The sequence below is a fragment of the Anastrepha obliqua genome, chromosome 5 (genome assembly GCF_027943255.1).
Source record: "Anastrepha obliqua isolate idAnaObli1 chromosome 5, idAnaObli1_1.0, whole genome shotgun sequence".
NCBI classification, from domain to species: domain Eukaryota; kingdom Metazoa; phylum Arthropoda; class Insecta; order Diptera; family Tephritidae; genus Anastrepha; species Anastrepha obliqua.
In genome coordinates, this window is record NC_072896.1 from 19,033,537 (window position 1) to 19,043,862 (window position 10,326).

The following is a 10,326-nucleotide window of genomic DNA, read 5'->3' on the forward strand; positions in this document are numbered from 1 at the left end:
CATATAAATTGAAACGAAAAATTCATGGATGATCAGGAAAAAAGACGATTGTTTATTAGTTATTCATTTGCGTTGATTTGAAATTCAAAAACAATCTTCTTTTTTCCTGATTTTCAATTTATATTTTATATTTACTCAAAAACAAATAGAAAAACAAAAAATATTGTTTATGCCATAGCGCTTGAATAAAGAATAAAGAAATAAATAATATGAAAACCATATCTTTTCTGTTCTAAACCATATCTATTCTATTTTAGTGTGCCCAGCGAAGCGGGCGGGGTGTGCTAGTATATTAATATATATTCAACTTTTTCATTTAAAAGAATTTTCAGAATTTTTTCTGGGCGATTAAATTTAAGCACGCGTAACAATGCGCGAGGAATGCATGCTGTGAGACTTTGAATTACCTCAAGTCCTTTTTGCGATGGATGTATAGAGGATGAGCTGGAATCATCTTAGCACCTTCTCCTTAGCTGCCCTGCTCTGCTCCTTTCATCAGCAGCACAAAGCGGTTGACGCAAATGCAGCACAGTCATTGTTCGTAATCCACACACTCTAAACCCACCCTCCTAACCATCCCAGCACCACCTCTCCTTGCATCCCATCGGTCTTCCTCTTTCACCTCACCTCCTTCATAATGATACCACAAAGGACGAAACAGTTTTTCCTCGTCCAAGTGTGCTCATTCCTTGGGCAACCCTACCAACCTAACCTAACCTAAATTTTACCACGACAAAGTGCGAATTTCAAGCCTCAAAATACCGTTGATTTTTTGTAATTCTTTTGTTGACGGTGGTAGGCCTTTTACTCCAAATAAAAAATATTCGAGCATCTACTTTGTATGGAAGAAGAGACGTGACACCTCAGCGAAAAAAAATATTATTAAAAATCAGTAATATTTCGTAGTGAATCCAAACCTGCATTTTGTTATATTAAAGTTGAATGGACTATGTATGTATATATGCAGTTTTAGTACAGTAAAAATTAGTTCAGTAAAACCTTCCCCAAGGATAAATTGGGAATGCTCACACGCACTTTCACAGGCAGTCATTTGCATATGATTGGTATATAATCCACTGATTCTTGTCTTTCCTGCAAACAATACCAGGATACTCACACGCACCTTCTTCTTGAATGCAGCACAGTAGCACAGAGAAGGTTGAAATATATCGGCCAATTGCAGGCAGAAAAAAGGCACATAAGCCCAATCCAACCCAGCTCTGTTTTGAGTTCAATAAAGTGAACTGAGTCTGGATGAGGTACTATGATGAGTTGATGGAACAAAAGACTATGTGGTCGAAGTTCAAACCTCAATTAACCTATGATTATGCCTATTCCGCTTATTGGAGTTTAGCACATATCACACATATACACAAAAAGTATTTTTTTATATCCTTCCCTTGTTTTCAGAATTTTAACAGTAGTAGGTTAGGTTAGGTTAGGTTATGGTGGTAGTCGGTCTGCACGACTAACTCACTTAGACCTTACAGGTCCTTTGTGATACCACTGTGCTGCGCGGGAACCCCATTTACCTTCCTTCATGGAACCAGTTTGTGGCTCTTATGAAACGTAGAATTGATCCCAACCCCACGCCAGACACTCTGTAAGAGAATTAAAAAAGTATTTACCTAGACAGATTTTAGCTAGGACTGAACAATTGCATAGGATGTGCTCAAGTGTTTCTTCCTCTTCCTCATCTCTGCAACTTCTGCAATATTCATGAGAGAAAACTCCTAGTCTGAAGGAATGCCTGCCAAATAGCCAGTGACCGGTTAAACAAGCCACGAACGTAGAAATATTATCTCTTGAGAGACTAAGCAATTCCTTTGTTCTTTTCTTGATTATTTGCGGCCATAGTAGCCTAGCTGTTACACATGTATCTTCATCTCTCCGAGACCTATTGGCCTCTTGGATAATGTTGTTTTTTATTATTTTAGTTGACTTGTGGCCAAAGGTATCCCAATGGTGCTTTTATCATTGAGCAGTTGAAGAGCAGTTCTGGCCAGCTCATCAGCTTTACAGTTTCCCTCAATATCTCTGTGCCCCGGAACCCAAATAAGGCTGACCTTGAATACGACACTAATATAATTTATCAGTTTTCCGTATATTTCTAAACTGACTAACTTGGGGAGACCTAGTGCCGATTTCAAATTCGATATACCGATGGTCTAAGAACGAATTAATGTGGTTAGAAAACATGTCGGAAGCCAGGGTGATGTCCAGAACTTCCTCTGTGTCTATAGTAACAAAAGTCGGCTCTGAGCCTAAATTCAAAGCATATATTTCCTAAAATAACTCAAGTAGTGACTCACCTCTAGCGTTAGTGTCACTGCTCCCTCACAGGATGTTGTGAGCATTTGCGTCGCAGGAGACAACCAAATCTTTGTTTTTCCGGGCTGCCTCTTGCACCAGCATACGGACTTCATCCGGCGGGGCATCTATCGTAGACCATGTAGGCGAAGGCTATCCGGCAACCGGTTTTCCCGAGCTCGATGCTTGCCGCCACCATGTCGCCGCTACTAAGCTGTGGAAGCAAGAAAATATTTATATTACTTTTTGCGAGGATGCAGCTACGAATCAGACCTGTGTGTTGTATGGCAATCACTTTAAAGCCCTTTACTCCGAGACCGCAGATTTTATTGTCGTATATCCACGGCTCTTTGATGAGGGCTATGTGAAGTTCACCGGCAGCCAAGCGGACGGAAAGATGCGCGGACGCAAGTTTAGGGTGGAGAAAATTAATTTGGTTCAGCTTCATGGGAATCTATCTGTTTCATCCCCACCATCGTGACCTCGACGTCCTCCTTCGAGGTCTCTCCACTCTCAGTGTCGGAGATCCTCTTCGTTAAAGAGCAGCCCCGCACCGGTCAGCCTCTCCGAGTCGGTTGAGCATTGGCTGTTGCCAACCCTTCTGCAGTATCGCTACGCAAGCTGGCCTTACCACTCTCCGCTGCGATAGATTCGAATGGTTGCGTCAACAAACCCGAACCTCACGACGTTGTTTTTCTGCACCAGTGGGGCGAGCGATTCTCTATTGAGGATGAGCAACACCTGTCGCCTACCTTCTACTGGCTCCTATATTCTAGCTACCTTCCAATTATGGGTTGGCAGGTCTCTATTGCAGGATTTGAAAATCTCCTCAATTTTATTAGGCTCTGCCGGCTTGACCGGAATCCAAACTAGTGCTCGAGGCCTGTTTGGAATTTCATCCTTACTCAACGCTTCGAGTTTGGCTTTCGGCCAAACCTCTCCTATCTTATTTACGGCCAACCTGTAGATCGTGGCTGACCTAATGTCTTCGCAGGCGATGATTTTAGCTCTACCTTAATACTAGCCTGCATCATGACAAAAGTGAAGAAGGTCCGGGGTGTTCCTCTAAGACCTGGAGGTACACTTCGGCTATAGCCTCCTCAATACACCACCATTCTTCCTTAGGAATGACTCCTTCCTCATCTCCCTTGTCGATGATGGCCAGTATCTCGCCGCCGCCTTTTACAACTTCTCTAAAGGTTGTGAAGGTCCGAGATGTTCCTCTGAGACCTGGAGGTACACTTCAGCTATAGCCTCCTCAATCCACCTCCATTCTTCCTTAGGAATGACTCGTTCCTCATCTCCCTTGTCGATGATGGCCAGTATCTCGCGGCCGCCTTTTACAACTTCACTAAAGGTTGTATGTTTATGACCACCTGCCTTTTGGTGACCCTTTCTATTGTCTGCACTGTCTCATACATAAGTGCTTAACCAAAAAGTCTCATCACTCGATAAATTTGAAGATTGGTTACTGAATTCATAGTTATAGGTTACATTTGTTTCTGATTTGAATTATAAATTATCAAGATCTATGTTGGTTTGTTCAGGTTCTCCTTAGACCTTATTTCTTCCAATTTAGGTGATGAACCGCATTATCCGCAGTATTATTCTACTATAATTAATACTAGCCATGATGCACTATAATCTCTAGTGTGATCTATTGTTCGAGACAATAATTGGAAGCTTTTAATTAATTTAAGCACTTCCTTAGGTTTTTTGTTCAATAACACAATTGGTTTTCGAAGTACCTCCTGTCTTCAAACAAACAGTCGGCGCACTCGCGTATCGGCACCCGCGTCACTGTAGACAGTTATAATTTCGAGGTTGTAAAAGACTTCGTCTATTTAGGAACCAGCATTAACACCGATAACAATGTCAGCCTTGAAATCCAACGTAGAATCTCTCTTGCCAACAAGTGCTACTTTGGACTAAGTAGGCAACTGAGCAGTAAAGTCCTCTCTCGTCGAACAAAACTAACACTCTACAAGACTCTCATCATGCCCGTCCTTACGTATGGCGCAGAAGCTTGGACGATGACAACATCCGATGAAGCGACGCTTGGAGTGTTTGAGAGAAAGATTCTGCGCAAGATTTTTGGACCTTTGCACGTTGGCAACGGCGAATATCGCAGACGATGGAACGATGAGCTGTATGAGCTTAACGACGACATAGACATAGCACAGCGAATAAAGATCCAGCGGCTACGTTGGCTGGGTCATGCCGTCCGAATGGATACAAACGCTCCGGCACTGAAAGTATTCGATGCGGTACCAGCTGGTGGTAGTAGAGGAAGAGGAAGGCCTCCTCTGCGTTGGAAAGATCAGGTGGAGAAGGACTTGGCTTCACTTGGTGTGTCCAATTGGCGCCGGTTAGCACGAGAAAGAAACGACTGGCGCGCTTTGTTAAACTCGGCCAAAATCGCGTAAGCGGTTATCGCGCCAATTAAGAAGAAGAACACAATTGGTTTTAGAGTCACACCACCTAGGGCATCAAGATAAAGATCTTGAGAGAGCTACACATTTGTAGAGGAAACGTTGTGACTTTTCATTGTCAGGTTCGGAATATCGGCAGATATTTGCTTCTACCAAATTTCGTACTAAGCTTCACACTTCCTGGAATGAAAAAGAATATTAAAATATCCAGACACAGTTAGTTTAAAACCCTATTTGATGTTCTTTTAGAAGGATAGATAAACTAATATTTTGACCAACTCTATTCTGTCTACGAATTTCATATCTTACCAGTCATTGATAATTTCCTTTATGTGGGAGAAGTTTGAAAAACAATGCATTTTTAAGGTGGATAGGGGTTAAAAATGACAAAATTTTTTTTTAATTATCGGTCGCATCTCAGCAGGCAATGGAAAGTCTCCGCGTGTATTTCTGCTATGAAAAAGCTTCTCATAAAAAACAATTTGCCATTCAGAGTGGGCTTGAAACTGTAGGACCCTCCATTTGTGGAACGACATCAAGACCCACATCACAAATAGGAGGAGGAGCTCGGCCAAACACCTAACCACTAATTTATTTATTTTTTTTTTAGGGGGTAAAAATATTCTGCAATAGAAACTATCTTCCAGAAAACTTCATTAAGGTTCTTCTCAGGAAAAATTTGCATAAAAAGCACGTAAAACACTACAGAAGCCTAAGTAGCAGATAGTTTCCCAATTTCCTTAGGATGTGTAACACTTTTTATGCTTTCTTTCATTGGCATTTACGTAGCGAATTAACAACGCTGCTCTTCCTGTGCCAGTAATTTGATTCAGTTTAGTATCTAAAAAACTCGTTTGCTTTTACTTAACTACTCAACGTGCCACCAAAAATGCCTGTTGCATTGTGTTATTAGTCAACCTTCAGAAAGCAGCGCAGTGCAATATACGGAGCGCAAGGCGTATCAGAAAGCACAAAGCACTCAATTAACCTTTTTTTTGGATGATGAGGTTTAAAATGTTTAAGATTGGGTCTAGTCTTATGCCTAAATACTTTAGAACGTTTTGAGGGGTCCGGGAATTTGAGCAGGTTTGTAGGCTAACTTCTAATGGGTTATCCTTCTTGGTTAGAAGTGTTAGCTCCGTTTTCTCTGTGGCTAATTTGAGGACACATGAATCGTTTGTGCCCGTTTCATGACTTGGTTAAGTTTTCTATGAGCTTCTTTAAGGTTTCGTCCTGTGATGACTGCGGCGGCATCGTCCGCGCATCCGATTAGAAAGCATCTGGCATTTCTATATTGAATATTTCGCCTTAGCTGATGTTCCATAAGTCGGAACCGAGAATTGATCCTTGTGCCGCTCTGAATGTGACGTCTATACAACGGGTACCCTCTGTGTTTTGGTGGAGTAATTTACAGTAACACATTTTTTTTTCTCAATATGCGTTGTAGGTATTCCGGAATCTTTACCCTGAGCTCTAAGGCGGCTAATATGTCTGCGCATCTTACGCTATTGTGTAAGCATTAACGTATTCGCGCTCCTTAGATCTAAAATCGCAAGGAAAACTAAGCTTCTGGATTTAATACTGCCCTGTGGCGCTGCTCCTACTACTTCAACTAGCCTTAAAGCATTCAAATGTATTATTATCTAATAATATCGTGCTACTTAATACCCCCCTCCTTGTATGTTCCACCCTCGTTTGACACAGTTATTGCCATCGTAATACCCCAGGCTTCATGTCGATTATTTACTGGCGTTTATTTAGTTCCAAATAACTGATTTTATCTCAGAGGTGATATTTGACCTAATCGATTCTGCATATTACGTATGTAAGTGCGCATGTGTGTGTGTGTGTAGGTTAGTAAGTGAACGTCTTCTAGGCACATACACACACACACATGCGCGCTTGTCGGTGTGTGTGCACATTAGTGCATTTCACGCTGTCTTGTCAGTGGTTTAAACGCTTGATTAATGATAGGAGATAGTGCAGCTAATTGTCGACTCGAGATTTATTGACAAGTGTGGTGCATCCTCTAGTGTTTTTTTTTTCTTGTTGATTTGTCTTGTTTTCCACTCGAGTTTAGGCTAATGCGAGTGCTGTGGGGTGTGCATTTTAGGTAATCAAAAATTGAGTCCTGTAGGTATATCATCAGTATGATGTCTGAATTCATGTGGTATGGGTAATTGAGTTTCTGACAGAGTGGATATTAGTTTGATTATAACTACTGTGTATAAGTAATTATGTGAAACGTAGTTAAAAATAGGCAGCCAAAAAACTAGTAATGTGAATAAGAGGCTCGTTAATCTTATTATTGCCGGACATATCATAAGAGTTCGATTGATCAAAATCTAAATATACTTACACTCTGTCACGCAAGTAAAGAAAGTTAGTAAGTAATGCTCAAAATGTTTATTATTTGCGCAAATTTAGAGTACCTTTTTTGAAATAAATCGCTCCGGTGAGTACATAATTCGAGCATGAAAACATTTTCGAAATGAATTTTCCAGAATCGATTTCAATTACTTCTTTATGTGTACTACTTTGACTGTGGTAGGGTGGTAGTTTGAGGTTGAGGAAGAGAAAAAATTCGGCTGAAGCCCTTACGAAGTTTGTTCGATCATATTTCCCAGGGTATAAGCCATAAATTCTTTTACACTAAGACAGTTGTGTTATCACAGCGAACCTCCCACAGATCTAAGTGTGTCATAATGGTAGCCACCAGAACTACCTAAGTCAGTTGTGGGATGTTGCATGCTCGTAGTGCATGCACGAAGAGTATTTTTTCATAAATCTTGCTTTTCGAATGAATTTATTCACTTAAGGGGATATTCTCGTGGAGAATTTTGAAAAACTCGAACTTTTTTTTTCAAAATTCGATAGTTTAAATTTTCAAAAATATCTCCCTAAAAGGATTTTTCGAAATTCGATTTATTTTCGAAGTTACAACTATTTCAGTGACGCGACAGCTAGACTGGTTTGAGCGGACGGCTGTAACAATAAGCAGGTGCAGGCTCGGGCTATTTGAGTACGAATAACTCTCCCTTTTGCTTATAAATAATATTTCCATAATATCTGCCACTATAGTACATACCTATAGCCACTTTCTAAATAGTTTGAAGGTCATTGCAACATATTATAAAAATATCTTTATTTAATTTGCTTTTAGTTTGAGTTAGTTTCATGTTAACCTCGAAACTGTTAAGACGTACGAAAAAGTGAGAAATTATTTGTGTACTCTTTTAATTTAAATTTCAAATGAATTTTATTAGTGTTTTTAATATGGATAGAAAAAGTAGTAGAAACAGCAAAAGTCGTCCAGATAGATCAAGAAAACGGAGGTTTACTGGAAATCAACATAATCTTGAAGAAGATTTATCATTTACAAGCGCATCAGCAGCAAAGTTGAAGAATTCAAGTGACGATGAAATTCTTATTGATTAAAATTTCAGTTATTGTATATTAGATTTTTTTCTGTATTTTCATCTCTTGCGCTAATGATAGTAGGTATGTGCTACTTGCAAAAAAGAAATGTCGTTTAGTCGGTCGGCTGCACGTGGACTAGAATTCAAAATTGGAGTACAATGTGGCTGCGAAAACATCCGGTGTATTCAGTCATTCCCATTTGTAAACAAGGCATTTGAAATAAATCGCCGAATTGTAACTACTATGAGGCTCATCGGAGTTGGGAGAGAAGGCATCAATATATTTTGTAGTATTATAGATATTGGACAGGGTTTGGCTATTGGTACATATGTACTACAGTTGTCTAGATAAAGGTTATATCTAAAGCTGTGGAGGAAGAGAAAGAAATGATTTTAGGCTCAGATCCGAACGCCAACTCTACACATTTTACAGTTTCCGGTGACGGCATGTGGAAGAAAAGAGGGTTCACTTCACTTTTTGCAGTTACTACGCTTATTGGTAAATTTAGTAAATGATACGAAAATTTAGTAATTGACACGATCGTGAAGTCAAGTTTTTGTCAAGAGTGCATATATTGGAAGAATAAAAAACAAGACAATATCAGTGCTTACGAAGATTAGTACGAGGAACAGCAAGGTCTTTGCTCAATAAATCACAAAAAAAGTGCTGGCAAAATGGAAGAAAACTCAGTGGTTGAAATGTTCGGTCGATCTGAAGAAAAGCTTGGATTAAAATTCGTCAAATATATCGGTGATGGCTACTCGAAGACTTTTAAAGGTATTCTTGCTATTGATCCTTACAACAGGGATCCTGTTGTGATAAAAAAAAATGTGTTGGGCATGATTGAGGATATGAGACGCCAAATATGAAGTAAGTAATTTATTATTATTAAACTTGATGCTAAACATTACTTACTTATATACTGGGCAAAAAAGGTGAATTTGGTTGTAAAATGAAAAATCTTTATTTATTCTTCAATTTCATCCCCTTAAAAATAATCCCCTCTTGATGAAATACACTTATGCCAACGATTCTTCCAATCCCCAAAACATGACAAATAGTCCATTTCCGGTATAGCCATCAGCACCTTCTTCGATTCAGCTTTTATCTCCTCAATCGACTCGAAACGCGTTCCCCGAAGTGGTCTCTTGAGTTTTGGGAATAGCTAGAAGTCACACGGAGCCAAATAAGGTGAATACGGTGGTTGCGGAACGATATGCGTGGAATTTTTGGTGAAATGGTCACGAAGAACGAGTGCAGTGTGAGACGGTACATTATCGTGATGCAAAAACCAAGAGTTGTTGACCCATAATTCTGGTCCTTTTAGACGAATTGCTTTACGTAAGCGACGTATAACGCTCAAATAATATTCCTTATTAACAGTTTGGCCAGGTGGAAGGAGTTCATAGTGCACCACACCACGAAAATCAAAAAAACTGTCATCATGACCTTTATTTTTGAACGGCTTTGACGTGCTCTTTTCGGTCTGGCCTCGCCTTTAGCACGATTTTCGCTTGATTGGTCGGTTGTTTCAGGGTCGCAAGCATAAATCCAAATCTCATCTCCCGTAATGATGCATTTGAGCTTGTCCTGATAGTCTGAAAGCATTGTTTCACACACATCAACGCGACGACTTTTTTCCAAGACATTGAGAGTTTTCGGTACCAAACGTGATTTGACTTTTCGTAGGCCCAAATGGTCTTTCAAAATGGTTTTCACAGATCCTTCTGATACTCCGACCATATCAGTAAGATCTTTAACAGTCAACCGACGATTTTTGAGCACTAACTCCTTCACTTTATTGACGTGTTGGTCATCTGTTGACGTCGATGGTCGTCCGGAGCGCTCCAAGTCATCAACACGTTCTCGACCCTCTTTGAAGTCTTTGTACCACTTATAAACATTTTTCTGCGACATGGTCGAATCACCAAATTCCTTCTGCAACATGCTAAACGTTTCCGCAGCCGAAATTTCATTCCGCAAACAAAATTTGATGGCACTTCTCTGCTCAATCAAATCAGACATTGTATAAAATCGAAAAATGCACTCTTGGTCGTTTGGTAAACACAACCGTAAATATATTACTGATAATGACATTCACATGAAAGTTGGCCCATATGTTATTAATAGTGCTGCCAACTCATGAAAAAAATAACTAGAGCGA